This window comes from Anopheles coluzzii, chromosome 3 (assembly GCF_943734685.1).
Source record: "Anopheles coluzzii chromosome 3, AcolN3, whole genome shotgun sequence".
Taxonomy (NCBI): Eukaryota; Metazoa; Arthropoda; class Insecta; order Diptera; family Culicidae; genus Anopheles; species Anopheles coluzzii.
The window spans coordinates 32,745,001-32,770,609 of record NC_064671.1 but is presented as its reverse complement, the minus strand read 5'-3'; the positions used below and the strand labels follow the sequence as shown (position 1 = coordinate 32,770,609).

Genomic DNA, 25,609 nt, shown 5'->3' with positions numbered 1-25,609 from the left:
GGGTGTTGTTTTTTTTTTGTTTCTTTCTTTGCTACAAGTGAAGGGGAATAGTTTTCCACATCCGTACAGGGTGTGCAAAACGCAACCACGCAACTTTACTGCGTTCGATGATTAGGAAAGTTATGTTCCGTTTCGCTTCTTCACTTTTCCTTTTAGCGCCTTGTGTTTAGCGCCCGCCATTACGCGCTCCTGCCGGAAGTTTCTGCTTTTTTGTTTTTTGGGCTGGCAGTTTTGGCAATTTATTTGCAGCGGACGTTTTGGGTGCCCCTTTTTCATTGCCCCTCGTCGGTGAAACTAACCTGTGTGAATGTATAGTGGTTGGTAAAAATATTTTACGACACTCTCGTGGAAGGACCCCGTTCACTCGGTTACGCCTTGTTGCCCCGTTCCATCGGTTGGTGGTGGTCGTAAACCAATTTGATGACATTATCGCAAATCAATCAAAGGTGGCAATGAAGAATGAACGGAATTGGGAACGATTTTTGGTTGTTGTTGGTTGTTGTTGCGCTACTTTAACGATTTGTAACGACCGTCGCCTTTGCTTAATCAACGAAGGATTGCTTAGTGACAGTTTGCTGGAGGGAGAGTTCATTAATTCAGCGCGATAGACGTGCGACAAAACAGGAAACAGAAAAAAAACTATGGAAAATTGTGAGAAATTCACGACAGAATCACCTTTTTTTGTGTGTTTTTACTGGGATCAGAGAATAATGCTCCAGAGGATCTGTGCTTTAAGGCACTCTTGTAGTATAATTTCGTCAACTGAGGCACTTACACGTTTTCCTAGACTCTTTTAAGCTATGATTAGAATTAGTGTGATGATAATTAGAATGAATTTGAATTTGAATTAAATTTTGGATCCGTTGAGAGTAAAGCTTTACAACCATTACAGGGTTTCCCACGATTTATTGGTCAGTTCCCATGATTTTTTGATGCGTCCCCACGATTTTTTGATCGTATCCCATAGAGTTTTGGTTTGTTTCCATAATTTATTGGTATTTTCTGATTGGATATCAGTACAATTGTACCAAAAAATTCTAGGAAACTACCAAAAAATCGTGGAAACATTCCAAAGAAATATGGGAACCCACCAAATATGATGGGAACTAACCAATAAATCTTGGAAAACGATGTATTCCATGTAATTTTTTATTAAACTCTTTTTTCAACAATGAAGATAGCGTCAAAATCTGTAAGAATTTTCATATTCTTGGATATATTTCTTTTTTTTATATGCAGGAGGAACAGTCCAAAAAGGCCGTATTGCTATATACCGTACTGCTTCGAATTACGGACACTTAAGAGGTTTTTGGCATTTAATATTTTCTAACTTATTCAATTTTAATCGGCCAAACATCTGTATTGCTCACTTTACCAAAGCAAATCTTCTACATTGACAAAAAAAGGATTTCCAATAATTTTACTCAAAACATTGCAAAATATCATGCAACGAAACTGCAACGATATTTTGATTCATATTCCGGACAGCCTCAAAATTCATTTAATACAGGGTTTTCGAGGATTATATAGACTTGTTCAGCGAGTTGTAGATTCGTGCAGGCATATAATAGACTCTTTCAGCGAGATATAGAATTGTTCGGAAGTAGGCGTTGACATGTTCAGCGATTCTGTAGTGCTGTCATTTGTTTTGTTTACACACTGTGCCGCAGGGTTCAATTTTTCATTCTTAAAAGTCCTAAAAGTAGCTAATAATCATTCTCCAAGCTGTTTAATGCATAAATTAGTTGAAAAAAGCATATTTTTTCGAAAACCGTTTGTTTACCTTCTGATGAGAATGATCCAACTTGCAGTCCAAGGGGTACGAAAGTGACAGCTCTACAGTATAACCGAACAAGTCTACACCTACTTCCGAACAATTCTATATCGCGCTGAAAGAGTCTATTATATGCCTGAACGAATCTACAACTCGATGAACATGTCTATATAATCCTCGAAAACCCTGTAAGCTTCTAATTTACACGCACACTACACCTGTTTAGTTTTTAACTCGTTTTAAGGTCTGGATATTATATTCTGTTTGTTGGTGTCCTCCTAGACCGACAGAACGACGGTCTTAAATGCAACGGGGTTTGGGTGCTGTTTTTCTCTTGTACTCGTAAATGAATAGAACCGAAGAACTGCTACCCGAATTGACGGTCTTTCCCGTACGGCCATCAATGCATTTGTCACATACATCTTGCAATATCGTTGTTTTCTAGTTATTATAACTATCTAAAAACATATATTTATACAATTAATCACAATTTACGTCAGCTGTCCGGAATTAAAAACAAGATCAAAAATCTTGCTTCGATTTCTGGACAGAATTAAATAAGTGTTTTTTTTTATGAAGTTCGCGAAATACTATTGTTTTCGCGTTGATAACTACTTCCACTATATATTTCGATGTATTTCAATGCACGTGGACGCGTTGAAAAGGAATTATCGAAAAAAATAACACCGGCGTGGGTTTGAAGCAAAACTGCTCAGAAAGCCTCTGGTGAACTGACCGACAGAAAATATTAATTTACTGTGGCATCAGGGCCTACAGCGGTCAGACACAGTTTTAATTTATTTTAGTACATTATGTGCATCATAAAAGAAATAAACAGCTGTATAACCAGTTCTTAGATATGAAGATTTTCAATAAAAAACATGCCAAATGTCCGTAATTTTCAGCATAACGGTGATTCATTATACTGCTTGAAATATAAAACAAAGAACAAGAAATGATCCGAAACACAAATAAATTATCCTTTATTTAAATTGTACGATAACTTCTTGATAGTTATACTTTAACTTCCTCGATAACCTAAGCTACGGTGGAAAGGTATGCTAAAATAGCTACACATCTAGAGTTGTCCTACGAGGAATTCAGTTACTAGTCGATTGATGTTTACATATTTTAGCATTGTTTTGGGGTGAATATGACTTCAAATCGAAAATTGTAGTACATCTGTTTCATCAAAATTGCTGCTTGTAACGTATCCTATGACATGCAATATATGAAGTGTAATAAAACCTTGGAGAAACTCTCAATTGTTCAAATTGATAGGGCCATGTAAATAGAGCTTTATAACCTATGGACCAATTTTACAACCGTACAAATGCTTGCCTTACTCTGATTCCACTTCTCTGACCAAGACATAAAAAGATTGTGAGGAATTCCCAATACCAGCACAATAAAGACTAAATCAATACCACATTTGGAATTTCTGATTATAAAAGAGAACTTCACAGAATCTTCAAAGATCTTGTTTGTTTTCTATTGAATTCCAACAGCTTTATGTGGAGAGGGGAGGGACGTTTTCAATAAAATTAGATCTACACAGAGTCATTTGCAACCAAATTCCCTGCAACAATACATTTCGTAACTACAATCAACGTCACTCAAAGATTGGTGGGCATGGATGGCAAATACTCGTCCATTCGGTAAGGTATGTCCGACTCTGGGATCTGTTTATTAGTTCCTAACATATGAGTTTTCACATTTCAATAAACATTCCACAATACACTAGTGCTAGCGATATATAGTGTAGTGCTCGATTTCCGTAGAAAACAGGATAATCAAAAACGAGCAAACAATTTCCAGCGAATTGATGCTGGAACTACATCTAAATATATGGTTTCCCATTCTGCTCTAGCAATTCGCTCTAGCGGCGATAGCTCATCAGCAAAATCAGGCCAGGATGTCTAGATGTCGCCAATTAGTGTTTACCTACCTGCATGCCTGCACTCCCCGTTGAGCATTGACGCATCATCAGCGCTTGTTGTGTGCTGGTTATGGATGCAAGAACACTGGCCCACGCCGGCAAACAGTGATTGACATTTTCAAAAACCGACAGCAAACGATTGCGTTACAGCAACGCAAAACTGTGTGCCGTCGAAACCGATCCGCCCAAAAACTTTTGCTCCAACCCTCCATCCCTCTATTGTTTCGGCCGCCCTTTTGCGACACCAGATTTAGCTCGCGCGATCGCAAAACCAACCGTCACATTCCTGTCAGATGGCTGACGAAACCGTCAGCCAGCGGATGACTTCTGGATCTCTGGAGCTGCTGCTGCTGCTACTGGCTGTCACCTCGACAACAACCTCGGCGGTGGATATTTTACCTGCCCGCCATACCAAATGCCACTGTGACACGGTGTGGTTTTTCCTGGGAGGCGATGAAGGTGGAAAAATGTGAAGTCCTTCCGTGTGCCCTAATTATCTCCCGCTTTTGGGTGGCCCGGCAGAGAGTTGTAGAGGTCGAGAGCGGAGGGTTTTTGTTTTTTTGTTTGTGTCGCGTTCACTTCTTAGCACCGAAAACCTAGAATGGGAATGCCAATTAGGCCAATTTTGGGGCCAGCAACCTATGCCACCGTGAAGCCGGCAAATCGTTGTTCGACGCTGTGGTTTTGGGTTTTGTGCCTCCTTTCCCCTGTCTGAGGCTCCGAGCCGGCATCAACCTCCCGGTGTTGTTGGTGTTTTATGGTAGCGTCAATCGGGGCCATCGAGAGGGCTCGATGGAGGTTTGGGATGGAATTATGCCCGAAAGAGGGGACTGGTGGGACAGTAAATATTTTGTTACTATTATTTTTGTGTACCATTATTAAGGGGGTTGAATAACTGCTACCGTGCGTTGCCATCGGGACAAGTTCCACGAGAGCGCGCGCGCGCGCTTTCCTCACAAATAATTGGCAAATACATTCCCGCCGGAGGAACCATCCTGAGCTGAGCGGACAAAAATGTGCAACGGTACGGAATGTGGTGTGCGGTTTTGGGGATGGATTGCTTGAAAACTCCCCCTGGCAAAAGAAATCGGGAAGCAAGCTTTTACCTTGTCGAAGATGTGGAGGGACGTCAAAACACCCAAAAAGCACAGAAAAAAACAAAAAAGCAAAAGCGACGGCCACTGCCACTCACCGAAGCATTAAATCCAATAATGGAAAGTGTTGCACTTAATTTTCGACTTCATCTCGCATCGTTGCGCGTCACCGAGTCTTCAGCGTGTCTTTTCAGCGAGCGAGGTGAAGAAGGCACATCACAGTCGAAGGCGCGATAATCGTTTTGACAGCGTCGCCAGCGTCGTTGCGTGATTTTGACTCTTTTTTTTGTGAGAAATATCGTCGACCCGAAAAATAAGAGAACACAAGTGCAATTGCAAGACGGCCTCTCAAGGGCAAACGCGTGAGTGTGTGTCCAATTCCGGGCGTGGTGGTGCATTTCCTCGCGAGGACAAATAAAGTGCTACAGCATTTGGAGGGCGAAAGCACATTCCGCGTTCCATTTACCTTTCGTGTAGCGTGTGTTCGCAAACAGAGCGAGGTGAATTTATTGCATTGTTTGAAGTATGAAATTTATAATTTAATTAACGGCTTTGTTCGACTGTGCTTTATACTTTATACTTTATACTTTATACTTTATACTTTATACTTTATACTTTATACTTTATACTTTATACTTTATACTTTATACTTTATACTTTATACTTTATACTTTATACTTTATACTTTATACTTTATACTTTATACTTTATACTTTATACTTTATACTTTATACTTTATACTTTATACTTTATACTTTATACTTTATACTTTATACTTTATACTTTATACTTTATACTTTATACTTTATACTTTATACTTTATACTTTATACTTTATACTTTATACTTTATACTTTATACTTTATACTTTATACTTTATACTTTATACTTTATACTTTATACTTTATACTTTATACTTTATACTTTATACTTTATACTTTATACTTTATACTTTATACTTTATACTTTATACTTTAACATTTTTTAACCACATTGCAAGTTGGAATGACATTGCATTTTTGTCTTCCTTACAAAGCTAGAAAGGCAGCCAAGCCTCCACGCTTCAGAAGAGACAGAGATAGAGAGAGACCATCACAAACAAAAACCCACCGGTGCAAAAGTCCTCGCGAATCCGGCGAAACAATGCCACGGAAGTCCTTTTACGGTGGAGGGCCGCTTACGTTTCCCTCCTGCTTGTTTCGCACTCACAACGCCAGCCGTCCTCTATCTCGATCGTTCGAACTCGTAACGAAACCGAATCGAACCGCTGGTCAGCAAGAGCCCTTTTGTGTGCGCGCGCGAGAACCTATGGATATGGGCGAAAAATGAGCGAAACGTTTTCTGAATTCCTACTTTTGCTTTTGTTTTGTTTGCTGTTGTTTGTTTTTATATTTTTCTCTTCTTTTCATTTGTTCTACCTCAACCTCGCGCATTGACAATTTTTATCAACGTACTACACTGGCTTCCCATTTTTGGACGGTTCGTTTGACTACGGTGGCACCGGTGGCTACTGTGGGACCCGTGCAAGACATCACTGCCACGGCCGGCTTTAGGTTGCAAATTGTCTGTGTTCCGGTGGTTTCAATCAATGCAGCCACGCGATGGATCCGTTCGCTGTGGGAGCAAATGTTTGATTCGTTTGTAGTTCCATCAAAATCGAAGTTTTTCCGCGTGACCTCCAAGCCCCCGAGCGAGCGAAAACAAAGCGGATGAAACGATGGAAGGCTCGCTGGGTGTGTGTGTGTGTTTGTGTCCATCCGTGTGGCCACGGACCTCTCATGACCGGGTGCTGCAGCTATCAGGAGGGGGTATATTGTGTGCAAATCAGCGGGCACCCGCCAGAACCGGGACAATCCATCCATCTTTACCAGGTCATCCGGATCGCGGGTTTTGATTTAGCTTCGCGAGCTGCACGGCTGGAAGGAGAATTTTATTGTTTTTTGCATGGCAAGACGGCACGAAAGGGATTTGTGCGTTGGGTGAGAAGAGTTTGGTTTTGGGTTTGTTATTGGAAATTTTTCCTTAATAACGAAAGCCTTCTACGCGCCGAGCTTTCGGTGATATTGGAAGGGAAATGCTTTGAACCAGCTGTGGTACATCAGTGGCATTGTGTTGTTTTATGGCGTTTTTGCGGTTTTCAAATTATTGATGCTCCGAAAACCGGCCAAGAAACGATCATGGGGACCCTCCCTGTAAAGTAATTGTTTTGTGGTTTCTGCCGCTTTTTGCTAAAACAACGAAAATGTAAATTTAGTACAACTTCTAGAATTGTCCTTTTTTTTTGAAAGATCGGTTATAGTTTTTGTTTCATTGCAGGAATAGTGGCTAAATTTTCCATCGCTTACTTAGTTTTGCTCCTACAAGATTTTATAATGATAATTTGAAATAAGTGTAGTGAATTCCTAAGACTTACAGCTTAAACTTAATCTCTAACAATGCGGCAAGACATTCCTTCTGAATAAAACTACACACTTTTCTGTATTTTTAAATGCGTTCCATTTCCTCGTTTAATAATAAAATTCATACATAAGAATACCTCAACTATTTAAGAGACGAAATAACTCCGCATGAGCCAAAGCCTCTATAAACTGTTTAAACAAACAAACCTCAACTATTAATTTCATTGTGGATTTTATTACTTGACTCATAAAGGAATCACCCAGTTTCATAAGCTTAGTAAAATACTTTTACCAAACAAATGCCATAAAAGAGAAGATGTATACAGCAAAGCAAAACTTTTGGAGCCTTAGAGGCAAACATTGATATTCGATATTAAAAATTGATACCAAACTATTCAAAGACTGTCAAACTATGATTGAGCTTTGACCTTTTGATACAAAACTTTACACACAGGGAATGAATACTCAACGCATAAAAAAGAGTCACAATAAAAGCTTCAAAAATTAATTTTTCGCATGATCCTGGTCACGGCACCAATTATGATCGTATAAACTCTCTACGTTGTGTTTTTATATTGGATAAACTGGATTTATTTTAATTTATTGATAGGGCATAGGCATAGAAAGACACCAAATAAACCATTTATAGGTATATTTACTACCTTTTTGCGTGTAGTGAGCAACGATCGTATGTAAAGGTGCATGATGAATCGCATGAAATGGGTGAGCAAATTGGTGCTTGAAATGCTTACAATACCACAAGATACAAGTCTTGTTATAAAACCCTACTTAAGCGATACCATATTTAGCAACTGCATCCTACCTATTTTGTTACACAGCCATTTCAATGCCGTACCATCCCTTCGGAAAGCATCGATTATCCTTCCCCAACACAAACGCCACAGCTGCCAACGCACTATTTAGCACTCTGTCCTTTGGTCCCCCCACACACACATTTGGCACATTTGTTGCCGGACGGACAAAAACGAAACAGAAAACAAAAAATCGACACACACACGATCCACCGGTGCTCAAATGATGATGAAATACAATATTTTAAATTGGAGAAGTGGGTTCCCTCATTTCTGGTTCCCGATTTCTGGCAGCAGCAAAGCACGGCGTGTTCCATTTCATGCGCAAAGTGCCCAAGCAGCAGCAGCAGCAGCAGCAAGGCTTTACCCGACCGCATCACCTTCAATCATGCAAAGTTCGCACTACCGACGTACGCATCCGTCCTTTGACTCGTCTGTCCCTGCTCAGATCGCCTCCCTTTTTTGCCATTTCTGTGACCATACGTGTCCATGTGGCTGTGTGTGTGTGTGTGTGTGGGTTGTGCAAAAGTGCAAAATTTAAAGTGAGGAAGCGGCGAAAGAAGATTAAAAACTGCCCCCACACAACACGGACGGCGCGAGTGTGAGGATATGCACTTTGGGAGGGGGGAGAAGCAGCGATAGGGTTGTGGTAAAACCATGCACTTTCCTCCTCCCCTTCCCCTTCCCTCGCTCGTGTAAGCTTTAACCTATGAAACTCATTTTCACTTACCCCGGTGTGCCGGTTTGTGAGGGCGAAAAGGCGAAAAGATAAACTCTCGTCCGACGCACACAAGCGTACAGAAAAAGAAAGAAGAAAGAAAAAAAACTGCAGTGAGAGGATCGAATTACAGACCCCTCTTCGCCTCGGCTGCTCATGTACTTCTAACACCCTTCCCCTCCTCTATTACCACATCACCAGCCCCCGTTTTCCACGCTCTCCATGTTCAAACGAGCCTTAACTGGGCGATCTATACCTCCCTCGGTGTTGGGCTCTCTTTTGTTTTACGCTTTTCCCTCGGTCTTTAGCTGTATTTTTTTCTCTACTACTGCACTTCTTCTTTTTCTTCGTAATTTTCCTCCTCCCCCCATTCTCTAAACTCCTGTCGGCCCCGCCCACACACACACACACACACACACACATACAAACATAGGCACATTTGCACGCATCGGTTTTCCATCTACTTGCTGCTTCATTTTCAACCCCTTTCTCGCTCTCTCTCTCTCTCTCCCCCCTTTTTCCACTCTTGTTGCTGCATGATTTGACGCGCGGTGCATTACCGACGAATGCATTTTGTGGATGCACACAAAAAATGCATACACCACACACACGCACGCAAAGGCAGAGAAAATGGGGAAAAAAGCGCATAATGTGCAAGCGAGTGTGCCTCGTTTGTTTCGCCTTCCATCACATCCCGGGGCTCGGGTTGATCGGTTTCGCAGGTTTCGCTTGCCTCCCTTGACCCTTGACGCTTGCTGTTTCTCCTGGTGTATGTGTGCGTATGTGACGAAAGAGAGAGAGAGAGAGAGAGATAGAGAAAAAAAGAGAACGAAAAGAAACAATCCCCCCTTGTTTTTGTGTGCGAAATGCGTTACGCGCTTAGAAGAGGGTTTTTTTTTATTCTCTTCGCTTTGTTTTAGAGCAAGTTCTCCATATCGGATTTCTTTCTTGGTGTGCCTGTGACATTCTTCTCCTGCTGCACCACGTTCCCCGCTGCATGTGGCTTGCGAGAAGAGCGGCCAACCCAACCAGCCAACCGATCGGCCGGCCTGGCCGGATTGGACTGCCGGCGACTCCCCACGGGCAAACGAGATGGGAAATGGCTCCATGGGTTTTTGTGTGTCTGTTTTCGTTTTTGCGCACCGTACGAAAAGTACCTTTTCACACCTTTTTTGTTTCGTAAGCTCCCCACCGCTCTCTCCCTCTGTCTTTGCCCTGCTGGTTTCCTGCCAGTGTGCTCTTCTTCTGCTGTATGTTTTGTGTATTTGTTACCCCAGTTGTTGTTGTTTGCCTTGCTTTCAGTTATCCCTTTTCGTGTAGGGCACACATGTATGCAAATGCAGAACGCACTCACAATTAACACACACACACACTTTAAAGGTGTAAAGTTGAGTGAAAGAGTTTTGGTAGTGGGAACAAGGATTTTCCTCTAAGAAGTCTGACAGATACAAGAAATATTTAGAAATTAGTAGAAAATTACAATTGAAACAATACGACTTAGTTAATGGAAAATACTGCAAAAAATTGTGAGGGAAAAATTGTGATAACGAGCATTGTAGTTTGTGAAGGACCTGAGGAAAGATGAAATGCACATACATATCCTAGGGATCATCCATACATTGCGTAACGCACTGAATTTGCGTAACTGCAGAGAAAACTGTTTATATGCAGAACTCTCTCGCTCTTTATCTTTCTGTCTGTCTCTCTTTCTCTCTCTCTCTCTCTCTCTCTCTCTATCTCTCTCTTAATCATACAACAACAAAAAAAAACATTTTTTGATCATCTTGTTCAATGTTATGCAACAACATTTCGAAGCTTCTCTTCCTTTTACAGTCGTTGCCGCTAAATGTTGGCTCTAACTGGCCTTTTTTTTGTTTCTAAGATATACATTTTTAATTACGTGTCACAGTTGTGGTCACATCCTGTGGGGCGGTATCCCTTTCGGACAAAGCGCATCAATTTTTGTCTTATTTAATTATTCAATCATTAATTGTCCAATGAAAGCTAAAAAATAAAAAAAATATTGGATAGATTTTCAAATATTTAAATTGATATGCCAGTTGTTGTGATTTCTCAAGGAGTGAAAACAGTATTTTTAGAACAAATGTTATTCTTCAAAATTTAAACAATTTCATTAGCTTTTTTTTCACACCAAAAATCTCAATTTAACTACGCAATTTTTTAAGTGCTTTTTACAGACAAAAATAGGTACGTTAGAGTCAAAATTTGGTGCGCACTGTCAAACATTCATGCCTTAAAGTCACAATTTAGCGACAACAACTGTATATAAATGACACTAACGTTAGAAAGTATCGTCTCCCTCCAGCGAGCGTAACGTAATTAATGGATAGCGCCTTAACAAGCTATTTATTTATCAAAATGAGCCATTCGGATGGGAAATATTACAAGTTGTTCGTAGCTTGTGCACTTAACTTACGCTTATATCTTTGCAATGGATAATAAATAATGCAATTCGGCAATTCAGAACCAACCTTCCTGATGTTTACAATGCAAAATGTAAGCGCATTATCCCTTAAAAGCACATTTGCAGAAATGCATCCCAGAATGTCACCAAAATAAAAACGAAACTCACTCCCTCAAGCCAGGCAAAAGGTAACGAAATGCCAAACTTGTGTGTTTGTATGCTAATTTCTGTATTTACATACTCGAGAGGAAAGAAAGTAAAGCGAGAGACAGAGAGAGAGACAGAGAAAACAAACACACACGCACGCAGCAAATCAAAAATAATTGACGTTTCGAGAGCGTGAGGTGTGTGTGGAAAGATTTCAACGCTTAGGAGATGAACCCGTTTGTGGAAACCCGTTTTTTTTGGCGTACTTAAAGCAGCAAGAATGCTTTCCATCCCAAAACAGCATTCCCAAGCGGATGGAAGGGATTGCAAAGCCCTATAGAAGCTGACCAATTTTTATGACATCCACTCTCCGCTCTCCGCCCTGCCATACCTCCCTGTTTTGCTTCGAGCGTAATGAGTTTTGAAACCGAAAACTTCGCACCTTTTTAACGGTGGCGGTGGCGTCGCGGGCCCTCTCGTGGCCCCTTTGCGTTCCAAATTAATGCCTGCACGTGTTTTTATTATGCTCACTGCAAAAACCGCTGCTGCTGCTGCTACCCACTCCCTCCCGCAAGGCATCCTGCCAAGTGCAAATGCCCGGCCCGGTTGCAATTGCACCCAGGGTTGTGCACACAACCGTCACACGGACGTGTCGGCAAGAATCCTTCTCGGGGGGGAGGAAAAGGCAAAATAAATGGGAAAAGAAAAACAAGGGACTTGCAAACGAGTATGTGTGTATGTGTGTGTATTTAAAAGTTGTTGTGCGTGTGTGATTTCACTTCGAGAGAGAGAGAGCGACGCACACATACACTCTGGAGGGTTTCCCCAGAATGGCACCACTATTCGTTTCTTCGGTGGTCGGTGGTGGGTTTTCCTCGACCAATTTGTCAACTTTTCCGGCCCGTGTGCGTGTTTGCTTTTTTTCCATACAGTGCACTGTACCATGCTTCCCTCGCCGCACATTACATGCAGGTTTTTTTCGCTTCTCGCTCCCGGCTGACTATTGTGTGTTTGGGTCGGTGTGGAAACTGAAACCTTCCCGGTACGAAGCCGATAATTACCCGAGGCACCAGTGAAACACCAACACACAACAGCAACAGCAACAAACAAATATGCATCGTCCCGCCTGCAAGAAAGTGTGTGTGAGTGTGTGTATGTGTTATGGGGTTTGGCGAAAAGCCGCCACTCTCTTTTACGTTGGTGAAAAACCACTGACTTTTACTCAACTGCATACGCACATTTGCCGCAAGAAAGGCTGAATCATCTTCAATGTTTTGTGTTGTCGACTGGCTCAGTGGTTTGTTGAAAAGAAGGACACTCATACACACCCCCCACACTAGAACGCAGCTTACTTACCTCCACCCCACGGACCCAGGCGACACGTGGCGCGTCGACAATTGCGATGGATGCAAACCGTGGAAGTGAATGCACAAGCGCAAAATAGTGCCGTGCCGTGGCAGTACAAGAAGAAGTCCTAAAACCGACACCACCGTCCTCATCGCCCGTCAAGGCTCGTTGGCATATTTTGCAGGCTTTTGCCGAGTGCAGAAGTGTAGAGAACGCACAACGGAAATAATTACATGAGCAATGTTCCGTTACAACTTTTGCCGTTTTGCTGCGGCGAATGGGAGGAGGGGCTGGTTAGTGGGGAGTGGAGATTTTTTGCACTTCATTTTTACTACGCTAGGCTGCGTTTACTAGGCTGCGTTTGATCGTGTGAACCATCGCTTGCTGTTGGCTAAGCTCGCCCGGATCGGTCTCTCTACTCCGCTGGTGAATTGGTTCAGGTCCTATATCTCTGAACGTAGCTACTACGTACAAATCGATGGTGTCTCCTCTAAGGTTTTCGAGAGTTCATCTGGCGTCCCTCAGGGCAGCAACTTGGGACCACTGCTGTTCTCGCTTTTTATTAACGACGTCACACTGGCCATTACGGAAGCAGATTGTCTGCTTTATGCGGATGATGTTAGGCTGTTTCGTATCGTACGGAATACTTCCGACTCTCTTTCACTGCAAAGATCGATTGATGTTTTCTCTGACTGGTGTATCAACAACGACCTGCTAATTTCTGTTGATAAGTGTACGTCAATGTCTTTCTTTAGAATAGCTAGTCCGATAAGGTATATCTATAGCATATCAGGGACACAACTACCGCGGTGCAATACGGTCAGGGATTTAGGAGTCACCCTGGATCGCAAACTAGATTTCCGACAACATTACTGTGATATTTTAGACAAAGCTAACAAAATGCTAGGATTTATTCGTCGACATTCGAGAGAACTTAATGACCCACACTGCCTGTTAACTCTGTATAAGTCCTATGTTCGTTCCATCCTCGAGTTTAGTTCTACAGTTTGGTGTCCGTTCTCTAGTGTTTGGTCCAATAGAATAGAAGCTGTCCAAAAGAGAGTTACTCGTATTGTCCTACACTTCACTCCGTGGCGTAATGTAACCCCTCGTCCATCGTATCATACTCGTTGTTTGTTGTTTGGTCTGGACACACTTGCTAGGAGACGTGATAATGCCCAATGTACGTTTTTGTCCAAACTTATTGTCGGTGAGATAGATTCGCCAGAACTACTGGCTAGAGTCAACATAAATGTCCCTCCTAGAGTGTTCCGTAACTACAGACTATTAAGAACTGACCTTACAAGACGTGCATATAGCGAGAACGACCCAATGACTGCGATGGCCCGTAAATTTAATCAGCGTTACATTTTATTTGACTGGCACCTACCTACTAGATTCTGTTGATCGGTTTTGTCATTGTACACTGCGTTAGTTATTTAAGTTTTAGTTTTAATTCAGTGATAAGGCCGCTTGTTTGGCCAATCACTTAATACAATAAACAATACAACAACAATACAATACAACAATACGCACAATTCTGCTCCCCCTCTACCATGTGGTAGGTAGAGGATAGAATCATTTGCACTTCTAGGCGGTAAAAAAAGGATAAAAACGAACCCGGGGAACCTCGTTTTGCAGCAATAAAAATCTCGCCCAGCACGTCACCGGTTTGTTGAGGTTTGTGCTAGGAATGAAAGTTTGCACACACACACACACACACACATTTTGCACCACCATGCCGACAACGGGTGGTGATAAAAGTGAAGTAGTAGTCAGCTTTTTAATGCGCTTGTTTTAAATGAAATGAGATTAATTTGACAGTGCTTTTTGCTACAAACGCTGTAATGTGTAGTAGACAGAATCAAATAGATTGCATTTTTTCTACGTGTTTTTGAAAGGTTTTAGTACTGGTAGAGCACAATTTTGCACACAACATCTATACTCTTTCGTATGTCAGGTCCTCTGGAGTGCTGCCGTGGTCGAGTGGTTAAAGCGTAAGGTTCCTCACACGGTCAGATCCGTATCAAATTCTCAACTGGACCCTTCTGCATGTGTGAAGAAGACATGATTGAAAATAGTTTTTCATGATGTGTGTGTGTATATGTCACAGTTTATTAATTATTTGAAAGTCAATTTGGCATCAAAAAGACTTAAACATATTTGGGAAAACCAGTATAACAACAATCCTTGTAAATTTAAATGATAAATATTGTTAATATACGTAGGCAAGCAACATTTTAGGCATCGATAAAAGCTTTTTGTTTGTTTATATTTATTTATTTAAATAAATTGCTCGTTGATTGCCACGTTGGGTCACAGCAATAGATCTTACTGACTAAAGTGTACAATTATTCGGGAGTAAGAAGAGGCCGGAAGAAAGGTGGAAGGAGTTTATGGTGCGAAAAAGGAGCGAAGACGGGATCGGTAGGCAGGATAGGATAGGTTGAAATCGAACAGATCTGAAGTACTATTAAAAGATGAAATAGCTCTTACAAAAGGCTCATTGCGAGCAAAATGTGTACGACATATAGGTAACTGGAGACGAAAACGATAACGTAAGGTGCGACAAGGCGCATACAAATGTAAACGCGACAGAAGGGAAGGAGTATCAATCGTATTAAACAATATGCCAGCAACGAAAGAAGCTTGAGCGACCGAGAGGCGGTGCTCCAACTTAGCAAGGCCTAATAGAGTGCATCTATCGTCATACGAAGGAAGCGGAATAGAGTGATGACCCAGCGACCTACGACCTAATACAATCCTCGTAAAACGTCTTTGGATCCTCTCAATCCTTTGGAGCAGAGATACTTTGACAGGAGACCAGATGATACAGGCATATTCCAGTACGGAACGGACCCAGCAACAATAAAGGGACTTAAGCCAGAAAGGATCGCGAATTTCAGTGCCCAGTTGAAATTTTCGAGCACAAATAATCGGGAATTCGAGCAAATTCCCTTAAACTGAAGGCGTAAACCTTCCCTAGACTGCACCAGTTTAAGGGAATTAAGAAAAAGTACTTTAAAATCAATAGTGATGCGGCTTTTTCGTAGCTTTCTGCTAGATTCGCTCGGAAATTACGTGTCCTATCGTTTTAGTTGGTCATGTAACCATTTCATGCTTAAATAATACCCATTTTTTATAGAATAACGTCACACAAAATTAGCTTTTGTTTTTCATCAAAAAACCATAGCTATGAATGGAAAATGAGCTCGACGGCATCGTCCATCGATAGAGAAACGTCTAATTTACGAACACACCTAGTCTTCGCGCTTGCAACACACTTTATCACACACAAATTCACAATTTCAAGCGTATCGAGTACTAATCGAGCAGATATGGAAAAACAAATTCGAGCAAATGTGTCTTGAGTGGACATGCAACAAATATAACCATGTATTTGTTATATGTTTTGGAATTTATGGTGACATGTTATGTTATATGCACCAAATGAATGATTAGTATATTTATGAAAATAAGCTTATTTATTAGGCATTTAAGACATGTTAAGATAATTAAACGCAAATAATCATGACATATGGAATTATCCATTAAACATGCTCAAAAGAGTTGGATTTAATATTAAATTATGTTTGGATTTTATTTCAGAAAGGCAATTACGTATCGTTTGATGCATTAAAAATCATATATTAGTTTGTCGTATAGAAAATATAAAATCAAATCAAATCGTAGTACATGCTTATATTTAATCACTGCTTCATATGACATTATATAACACTCCGAGAATATAAAATTACCCTTTTTTCAAGGTAGCTTTAAGCACAATTTAAGAAAGGAACTTTAAAAATTCGCAGAATTAACTAATTTTGCTCCCTTTATGGTTTCGTATTAACGGGGACCCTATTCCAAGTAGTTTTAATCATTACGCTTCTCCGCAATCGTTTTCGCCTCCCTGTTCACTGTGTATTGTTCACTTATGTATTGCAAGCCAGCGTGTGTGTATTCATTTAGTTTTAATTTCCATCCCCACGCAAAACAATAGCACTGCCCGCGCGCACACACAGAGGATGGTTGGAATGGTGAATATTAAAACTTTTCACCCGATTAAAACGATTGTCGCTCCGGCAGAGTACGTGGAACAATTTATCAAATTACCGCCGGCGGCATTGCTGGTGCGTGAAAAATGCTTTTCTGTAACTTTTTTTTGTTCTATTAAACTATTCCCTCCCTCGAAGTGGCGGGCGACAAACGGGGGCTGCTTGTGTGTGCTGCTTGATGTGTGATATGTTTTTTGTTTGGCAAACAACCTACTCACACAAACCTACATATAAACACACTATGATGATGGTAATGATAATGACGATGGTGATGATTGTGTGTATCAGAGCGCTTAGCTAGTAGCCTAAGTCAGTTAGAGCGGGGATTTTTCCTTGGGATTTTAATAATTTTCCCCGTATGCAAATTACATTCCGCCTCGAAAAAAGGGATCTCTTTCGCTTTAGTTTCTCTCCACATTGTTTCGCACTTCTATTGTGTGAGTGTGTGTGTGTGTGCAGGGTGGAACCACCCGGCGCTATTCTACATTACAAGGAAATCGGCCAGGATTTGGTTCCACACTGTGGCCCCCTTCGCTTCGGCCTCGAACTCCGGCCGTAAGCGTGAAAACGTGCGAGGCATAAAAGATCCTCCAAAAGGGAAAGGGGCCGATAAGAAGTGCGAGGGGGTGGGGGGAGGGTGGTAAAAATTGCTCAAATTATCATCAATGATCCCCAAACCTCTGGGTCTCCGGTTTTTCTTTTTTTTTTTTGTGCTGCTGCTCCCGGCGCTACGAGCTGCTCTACCGCTGGATGGGTCCCGAAGTAATTTAATTTAATCATCAACATCGCATGATTTATGATAGTTTGCATCCTTAATCACTTTTTCTTCGACCGAAAGCCTCAGCAGCAGTAGCAGAAGCAGAAAAAAATGGCAAAGTTCGCGAAGCTCGACCACAACACTCTCCGCCAGACAAATAAAACACGCTTTTGTACAAGTGTTTTGAGGCATGATGGGTGGCGAAAGGAAAAAGCGGGAATCATGTACACAGTTTCATGCAAAACTTCCCTTCCTTAACATCCTTCACCACCGCAGCGGAGCTCCGTGTACAGGAGAGTATTGATTTTTGGTAATTACGTTACCGACCCTTAGATAGAGGGCGCTCGCGCGCGCCTTTCTTTCTCGCTTCTTGTGCCACCACGAATGAAGTTGATCCTTGCCCCACTCGGACATCCTTGTTGGGTAAAAATAAAGAAAAAAGAGGGAAGAATGTTTCATTCCTAATGCTCGATCATGTCTGTACCTTTGGCGATTACATTAGCCGAGAACGGGACGGGCCGGTTACTTCAGGCCTTCGCGTACCCGTCGGTTGGTGTACCGTCCAGGTTACGTCCAGTCATCATCATTTATTAAGCTGGACTGGTGGTGGTGGTTCCTATTTGCTGGAAGCACACAGAGCCCACCGGCGGGAGACAAGCTTAGTCATGGAACGGGACAGACACCTTTTCTTTGGTTTCCTTTTCATCAAGGTCCTAAGAAGGATTATCGAAAAGGGAGGGGGGAAAATAGTAGGTGGGTTGAGCATGTCGTTTCAGAAATGATTGAGAAAATTAAGCTAAAATTGTTTGCTGATTGCATTGGTTTTAATGTTGCATGTAAATTGGTGTGGTTAGTTTTGATTATTTTAAACGGTCAGCGAGCACTAGCAGTAGCGTTCTAGATGTAATCAAGTCTCTATGAGAAGGTATTATTTATCAAAGAATGATGGACCCTTTGATGAAACATTGATACAATATTTAAGGCTTTAAAAGCTTTAATATTATATAACTTCTTGCATGATTCTTCGTTACTGAAGAACTTGTTCTAATTTCATTCAGGATAAAATCAAAGAATATATTTATCCACGCAACATCTCGACCCGATTACGCGGGAAGATTTGAATTGCAAATTTGTGACCGAGGAGGTTGTGCAAATAATTTGTTTGATTTATATTTATTTTCCTTATTGTTTTAATTAAATCACATTCATATATATGTACATTTACGCACCCCCTTTTTAACAGTCTGTTACCCTTTCATATATTCAGGGTCAGAGATCCTTTTTTTCTTCACATTGAATACGCGTAGCGGAATTTGGGGCAAGTGTGCCACCTTAAGCATTTCAAGTTATAACTCATTAAAACGTGTTTTTCAAAAGCCGATTTAATTCTCATAACCATTTTACATCTATTTCCTTACTTATAAATGAGTTTCGCTTGAAAAAAGTGCAAACAAAACAGTTTTTGAAGCGTTTTACAAAGGGTCCAAAAAGACGTTGTTTTTTGGGCTATGGGGCAAGAGTGCCACTCGTATGGGGCAAGACGGCCACCTGATTAAAACAACCGTATTTCTTAGATAATTGGAAATCATTACGTTTGTACCACTAGTGTATGTATTCCTACATGTCTTGAGTCACCAATGAACCCCTTTTCATCACAAACTGTATCGCAATATGGGTTGTTACTGGTCTGTTTTTCCGGAGTAGAATCCGCTCGTAAAATAAACGAGCGCCTATGAAAGATGGTGGCACACTTGCCCCAAATAGAGATGGCTCTTTTGCACCAAAAGTTGTAACTTTTTTGATTCTGAATTTTTCAGTGACAAAAAGAAAGTTTTTTTCAACTAACTAACTAAGTTGATTGTTCGCATAATTTTTGAGAACTTATTTGGTTGGATTTAAAAATTATAATATTCTGCTCAATTTTGAAACTCAATATAAATCAGTTCAAAACAATGTGAAATATCGATTGGTCTATATGAAATTCGGCTCAGTATACCTAGTCATTGGAAAGCAACCAACTGTATACACAATTGATCATTAAACTAAAGTTTTTAAGAAAAAATGCTAGGAGGCACTCTTGCCCCGTATGGCACACACTTGCCCCAAATTCCGCTACATATATATTCTGGAACTAAACGCGTGGTGAGGCCCGTTGGTTCAGATAAGATTTCAACCAAGGACGTGTGGCGTGCGAGGTGAATGACTTAGTCACTACACCATGGAGCCACCTCTGCGGTGTACGGTTAAATGTCAATCAAAAGCTTGATTTATAGGGCCCAGCAAATTTCCAGCATAAAATAATGGTTCTACCCATGCTTTTAACAATAATTGTCATTCATAAAGTGATATGCTATGTAATAATTACACTTTGTTTGCTTATTTATCTGATCACACACACAATCGTGGCTTCATAATTGAAAACTAAATTCAATTTATTAAGTCGATACCAACTGAATGCAAACGTTATCCGAAAGGTTCATTCAACCTCTTCAGAATGAAATATCATCCGCCGCACGATACATCAATCAATGCAAACTATCTCATTCCTTTTGCCGGTGGAAAGCGTCAGCTGATGGTTTTGAATCAAATATTGATTTTACTAATGAATTAAACTACTATCTTGCTCAAAGTTTTTACACACACACACAAATCTGTTAAAGAAATCGAAATGTGGAAAACAAGCATGCACCCCAAGAATGATATACGTAACGTGTGCGACTCAGTGTTTGCCTTTGGTCGTTGTTCGCCCTTTTAACATGCCAAGCCAGGTCCATCGTTCAATTTTTCAAACCAAAGCTAAAAGGCGAAAAACGAATACCTCTCATTGCTACTGCAGCTTGGTAGTCCAATAGCAAAGGTATCCCCACCATGATGGTGGAGGCTTTTAATGGTCGGTTTGCCATTTTACGGACCCAAAATACGGCACACTGCTACCATCCCATCGGCGCCGTGACCGCTCTTCCAAACATCCGAACATATCGGTCGGTATAAATTGATGTAATTGACTGGAAAGGATCTTCCCTTTTTTCCTCCTCTTTTTTCCCCAGTGAAATATCCTGGTGTAGTTGTGCGTGCGTGTATTTGTTTGTTTGTGTAATGCTTATTTCCCCTGGACGCCTTTTATCCCCAACTTCACCGCACAACACACATCCTTGCCATGGAGCGAGGCTGACGGTTCGCGCAGTGAATGAATAGACCAGAGGAGAAGCAGGGCCGTTGCAAAAATTGATGTTTCATCGACGAATGGATAGGATTTTTCTTTCCCCCGAATGGTGGTGGTGGAGTCGATGGTCGATTATCCGGAAAGGACCCTCCAAAACCTTCTCCGTCCGCCATCATCACTGTTCAACGGGTAGCAGGGTAGTAGCTCGTAAACCATTTACCGGGGAAGCCCGTAATCATGAGTCGGATGATTTCTGACCATTGACCATTTTCCGTAAAAGGGAAGACGCAGGGCGCAGACGGGCCATTTCTTGCAAGGAACCACACCCAACCCATTTTCCAGTTTAAGGGTCTTTACCGTGCCCGAAATCGATACTTCCTTCTTCCGTAGCCCCCAGGAGGAACCACAGTGGGGGAGCGGGTCAGTCGGTAGGACGCCAGTGCCGTTCCTGGGTGGCCTGGGGGAATCTCAAAGCAGGAGCGCCGATTTAGTGCACTGTGTAATGTCTATAATCAACGGAACCGATCCTCCCCAAACCCTGTGTGTGTGTGCTTGCCATTTTGCCAGCAATTGGGGCGCTGGAAAGCCTGGAGGAGTAAGGTGTAACCACAGAAAGGGGCGGGAACATTGCAGCACCACTTCCTTCTGCTTCCTTCCCGCTTTCGGAGGCTAATTTTATTTCCTCGGCAAACATGGTTTTCCGTCTGGCGCTTCTCGGTCTAAATTGCAACATTACACGAGGAGGTCCTTTGCTAGCTGCCGACCAGCCACGGCAAACGCACACGGGCATAAATTAATCAGAAAATCGATTCCCTAACCGCTCGGGCCCGTTACATTTTTCCATGGCCCTCCCTCCCAAAAAACAGGTGGGGGGGGGGGGGGGGGAAGTACGACATTTGGCTGCCGCCGACGGGTTTGGTGTAATTTTCTTTCTCAACCCAACGCAGGATTTGGACGAGAACGGGGACACACGGCCACAACGGGTTTGTAGATTGACCGGGGCGAACGATAAAGACTTTAATTATTACGGCAAATAGTGAAGGATTTCGCTCCCTACCACCGGCAAAACAGTGCGCTCGTGGTGTTAACCCCTTCGTTCGTTCTCTCCTGCCGGATCCGGTCCTTCCGGGGCATGGGGACCTTAATTTCGGGTTACGTTGGGCGCTTCCGGACCGGAAGTGGAACGTTTCTTTTATGGGTTGGGTGACGGCGGCCGCCCAATCAGCGACAAAATCAGCGCTCCCCTCCCGAGGACGTCAACGACTACTGCCCCCATCGGCTTGTGGCTGTGGCTGTTTAGTCTCAGGGGAGAATCTGTCAAGGATAAAATCATTAAAACGATCAGCGACACTTTGGGGCTTTTTTAACTACAAAATTGTACCAAAGTAGCCTAGAGAGAGGAAGGTCCGGTTCCGGAATTGATAAGGCCATCGGAAGGAACTCTCGTGCATGTTTGGAGTTGTGCGACCCAATGTGCGATGAATGCAAGACAAGAAGCGTTTGTGTTCCTTTCGTCGAGAAATCGAGCCTCAAATAAGAAAAAAAAGTGGGGTTTTATGGAGCAGTTTTGATGAATCTTTGGAAGTATTTTTGGGGCTTCATGCTAAACTGCAATAAACACCTTTACCGAGCAGAAGTTGGTCGTGTTTGCTTAATTCCAGGTAGTGTTCTGATCGTATCTCGTTTGCAGCATGAGTAACCTTTATTTTCTCGTGATTGCTCATTTTCTAAGCAGCAATAACACCTCGAAACTCTCAGATTACTCTCTTTTCTTATCTTGAGTTTTTACCTCTTGGAAATAAAACTAAAAAAGATAGAAATAATTACACCGTAAAACTCCCAACCTGCCGCTCGATCGTGTCCGCGCAGAACCCGACGGAACATGTTTTATGATCTCGCACGAAAGGTGGTGTGTTGGGCAGTTTTGCCGTCGGAAGAACGGACGACACACCGCAACCACCGAAAACATGATTCATCGTGAGTGAGTTCATTGCGCGTGAGAAGCGGCACGTGAGAAGTGGGGGTAAACACCGCTTACCCATCGCTCACACACGAACACGAACACGCACATACACACACTCAAACACCGACCCGCAGGTTTCATCGGCTTCGGGCAGTTTTTTGTATGTATTTTTGTTACACACAAACACACACACACTCACATTCGCATGTAATCGGATTTTTCACGGCTACACGAGGGAGCTGCCACCCCGGTGAGCGAGAAATTGAAATTGAACCGGCCCGGTGTGAACGAGCCCTCACCGTCCGGCTCACTTCGTGCGGTGCTCGAATCGCTTCGCGAGCTGCTCGAAATGAGAGAACGGATATCGCGCGCGCTCGCTCTCTCCAACGCCGGGCAAACGCTCGGGGTTGCTTCCGAGAAAATGTTTTAACAAACACACACACACACACACAGTCGCAGGCACAGGTTCGGGAAGTGGAATTTCGTGAATGGAACCCGCGCGGCGGGTTTCTTCGCACACCTTTCGCACGCTCACACGCTCACTTGCAATCGGAACGTCGCGCCGAACGGTTGTGCGTGCTGTGCCGCGTGTGACGAGTCTAGTAGCTCTACGTGTTGGGAGAGAGTTTCTTTTCCCCCTGGGGTGGGTGGGAGCTTTCACGCACGGGAAAACGATAACAATAAGGGAGGAAAAACGGAGGTAGTGAAATAGTAGCAAAGTGGTGCAAAAAACCTCCCGCAAACATAGTGAAAAGTAAGTGAAAAGAGTCATTCTCGGAATCCCTTTTTGCCCTTAAGCGCGCGGGGTGAACACAGTGTGAAGAGTGCGAGCGAAGGTGCGTGTGTGTGTGTGTGTGTGGATGAGAAAGGAAAACCCTTGGTGAACCCGGGGCAGGGGGAGACGCACGGAACTTGGAAGACATTCCCAGACGACGGTGTGTTCGCCGCACGGTTTTTATTTGGTAAAGGCTGGTTTTTCAAGTTGTGAACTTGAACTGTGTACCGCCTTTCCTCGCTCCGAGCCGTGCCCGTGCGTCGCAAGGAAGAGCATTTCGAACCCTTCGAACAGTGCCTTTTCAGTTAGTTTGTGTTCTTTTTTTTTTCGCTTGTCCTCTTTGGTGTTTGGTGGATGCTGGTTGGTGTTGGTGCCACATTACAAGGCGCTGCTGCTGTACGGGAAGGAATTTATTTCTCGCCGTCGTTTTGCGTGCGTGCGTGCCAAGAAGTCACCAAGATTAGACCCGACAAAGTGTAGAGAGACCAGCGGGTGCGTGTGTTTGTGTCTATTTCTTGCCAGCCTACTTCGCTCATTTGTAACCTACACCATCTCCCACCACACGTCTTCATCGCCTACTACTTCACACTGTCAACACCGTGCCATCAAGAGAGGGTGCTGCTGCTGCTGCCGCTGCTGAAACACAAGAGTGTTTAACGGCCGTGAGAAACACGCTTTGGTGCTCGGGGTGCGTGATAAATCGGATTTTTTCCCTCCGCGTTTCGTTTCCTTTGCTTCATCCCAAATAATAAAAAATCGACTACGACGACAATCGTGAAAGCCGAAAAGTGTGTGAAAAGCCAGTCAGTCAGCCTGTGCTAAAGGGAAGAGGCTCAAAAACCTATCAACATGCTTAATATCTTCTTGCTAGCAGGGTTACACTGAAGAAGATTGGTTCGTTTTTGTGTGTGTTGTGTGTCTAGTTGCGTGTGCATATGTGTCACTTTTTCTAAGAAAATGTACCAAAAAACAAGAGGTGTGAAATGATGTACATGCTCCTATGCCTTTTCTTTTCCGACGACACATACAAGATCCCATAGCATGATCTTTCCCCAGTTGTGCTGATGAATTTTTCCAACAAGAAAAAGTGCAAACAGATCGCAACCAGCAAACGCGATTGAAGCCGGCTTGAAGATTGAAATCGAAACCGATCAGTGTGTAATTGCACCGTGAATTGTTTTTTCTTCTTCTTCTTTTTATTAACCATCCTCTTCTATTTCCTTAGTTTTTCAAAAATAAGGCCTAAATTAAAACACATACACATACCGTGCCGCGAAACCGTATGGCAGAAGAGTGCAGGAAGTGCAAGCGAGCGAGCGAGCGAGCGAGTCGTTCTGTCACAGTGAGTGAGTGGAGTGAGTGAGAGGCAGTGAGAGCCAGTGAATAAAAAAAAAAGAAGAATACACGAAAACGGTGTGTGTGCGTGTGTGTGAGTGTGTGTGTGTGTGCTCCACAGCGAAACAAAACCGAATAAGTAAAAAACCGGCCACAGAGGAGAGAATAAATTCAGGAAGCGTCGCCGTACGTGTGCGTGTGTGTGTGAATGTGCGCGCCTGTGAGCAGCCGTTCAGTGTGTGTGCGCGCTTGTGCGTGGATGGGTGTGCGTGCGTGAGTACATGTGTGTGCAAGTGTGTGGGCCTTTTGCGTCTCCCGCTGCTGCGGTGCACCAACACCGCCACCCTTCCTCACCTTTCCCGGTGTGTTGTTACCGGCACACACACACATTGTGCGTCTCGGAAGAGTTTTTCGATACACAAAAAGCAGCGAGAAGGAAATAAAAAAGAGTGTGTGATAGAGAGGGAAAAAGCAAATCCCAAATGAAGTGATACGGTGCAAAAGGAAGCAAAAGAAAATGGTCGAAAATATTTGAGTGGTGTGCCGCGCCGCTGCCCCTTTGCCACTGCCCTGCACGCATCTCAAACCCCAAGGGTGAGTGTGTGTGTGTTTGTGCGCAGCGTACGTGCGATTGGTGTGCAAGTGTGTGTGTGTGTGTGTGTGTGTGAGTGTGTGTGTGTACATGGCAATACACACAAGCACACAGCGCGAGAAGGAAAAAGGAAGTAGAAATTACACCGACGGAGATTATTATTACACCGTGCGTGCAAGTGTTGTGCGTGAATGTGTGTGAGTGTGTGTGCACACTCTATTGTTTCCACCGGTGTGTGTGGTGTGTGCGCTTTAGAATGAAGTGAATGCAAATTTTGCACACAAAAAGAAAGGAATAGAAGATTAAAGCATT

The 25,609-nt window shown here is 42.8% G+C and overlaps 2 protein-coding genes across 4 annotated transcripts in view; one reads left to right on the top strand and one right to left on the bottom strand.

Moving 5' to 3' along the window:
• LOC120956616 (40S ribosomal protein S21) overlaps positions 1-25,609 on the bottom strand; it is a 489,791-nt gene that overhangs the window by 241,521 nt on the left and 222,661 nt on the right. The gene's annotated exons all lie outside the window — the stretch shown is intronic.
• The window catches only part of LOC120956534 (uncharacterized), a 7,004-nt gene continuing 4,450 nt past the window's right edge, over positions 23,056-25,609 (top strand). Inside the window, exons 1-2 of the mRNA XM_040378057.2 lie at positions 23,056-23,349; positions 24,596-25,609. The exon at positions 24,596-25,609 is cut by the window's right edge and continues 4,450 nt beyond it. The gene's annotated coding sequence lies outside the window, so the exon portion shown is untranslated. The remainder of the gene's footprint in view (positions 23,350-24,595) is intronic.